Source organism: Pyxicephalus adspersus, chromosome 3 (genome assembly GCF_032062135.1).
Source record: "Pyxicephalus adspersus chromosome 3, UCB_Pads_2.0, whole genome shotgun sequence".
In the NCBI taxonomy this organism is placed as follows: domain Eukaryota; kingdom Metazoa; phylum Chordata; class Amphibia; order Anura; family Pyxicephalidae; genus Pyxicephalus; species Pyxicephalus adspersus.
In genome coordinates this window covers 133,399,667-133,401,461 of record NC_092860.1, presented here as the reverse complement: position 1 = coordinate 133,401,461, position 1,795 = coordinate 133,399,667, and positions in this window count along the sequence as shown.

The window sequence follows — 1,795 nt, the reverse complement described above, 5'->3', positions numbered from 1 at the left end:
GTGGGACTGACTGATATTTAGGTATTCCCTGGGTGGATATTATGGCAGGATGAACAGAGGGGATGGGAAGCGTGAATTCTTTTCCTAGGTACGGAGCAAATCATTCATTCCATGTGGACATGGTTAAGAGGTTATGTTTAGGAGACACTGAATGTTTTAAACATAGAAGAACGTCCTCTCCCTTTTCTTGTAGATTCTGCTGCTGCTTGTAGTACTTTATGTGAGGATTATTATAGTAGTCCAAGAGAGAATGCTGAGGCCTCTGTGGGAATTAATGGGATACTTACATGATCTTATAAAACTCCCCCTCTCTCGATCCAACATCCATACAATCACCAGTCAATGTTCACACACCGTTTCAGGATCATTCCAAATTGTCCTGTGAATTTATTAGGGAGAGATTTGTTTGTTCTATTGAAGTTGCAGTTGGGGATTAGTAAAACAGGACACCTACATGTCACATCCTCAGTCATGCCCATACATGTACCAAACAGTAATTGTTTTTTATATTTGGAATGCCAACCACAGGATCCACTACTTGATCAGATTCCTCCTGAGGTTTGGACAAATACTGACCAAGATGTTGGCCTAATCTCTTGTACACCATATAAGGCAATGCTTAAGCCCGGCACTGCACCTGTTTATATTAAACAATACCCACTTTCCCCAGAAAAAGAAAAAGGAATTGAGTCTATGTTGATGGAATTCCTAGGGGCAGGGGTTATTGAGGAAACTATCTCCCCCCATAACACACCTATCAACCCAGTGAGAAAGGCTGACAATACCTTTAGGTTTGTCCAGGATCTTAGAGCAGTAAATGCTCAGATCATACCCATAGCCCCTGTGGTTCCAGACGTGCCATCTCTGCTATCAGCTATTCCTGCCCATGCAGAGTTTTTCTCTGTTATTGATTTAAAAATACGATTCGTCTAAAAGATGTATTTTATAAGAGGTATTTAGGCTTTTCTAAATCAGGTCTGCGGATTTGGTACTAAAACCCTTCGGCTCCTGACTCCTCATTTTGTGGTACCACCGACTCATCGAATTTAAGTTGTGATGATGTTCCATGTTGAGTGAGCCACAACATAAACAGCTTGGTCTGCTTTTGGGAACAAGAACTCCTGGCAAGGAAGCTGACACTCTACACTATTGACCAGCCTGAAAACAAGTGAAGCTTATGCCTAAATTTTAAACTAAAAACACAAAAATGATAACAAAGTTTTTTTTTAATTGTTTTTATGAAGAGGTTATACATTTTAAAGAACTTGGACATATAAAGAGGATCAGGAACAACTTTACTTGTTCAAAAATATAAACTACATCATTTGTTGCTTTTAAACCATAAAACAACTAAAAAAGCCAAAAAACAATTGTAAAACCTAAAACAACTAAGCAATATCAACACTTCAAAATTCTATCAGATGAATATTTTTCATGAGCCCATGATATAATCCAGATGTCTAAATGTTAGCCTGCAGAATAGCTCAGATGACTAGTGATAACTCTGCAGTTAGTTTAATTAATACAACGGTGAACTACTTTATCATGTTTGTTATCTGTGAAATAGAACATTTTACATACCGTATGCTTTCAAAACAACTTACATTTAATAGGAGTTGGAATTGGTACATTTTTTGCCTCCAGATACCTCAAAACTCCACAGCCCTGTTCTAAATAAATCTTACTGAATACAGCACTGGCTGTTAGTTGCAGTATATTGATGGCGGTGACCGACAATTAAAAAGAAAATTCTAACCTAAAGTTTTTTAACCTTTGGACAAGACCACATCTTCTG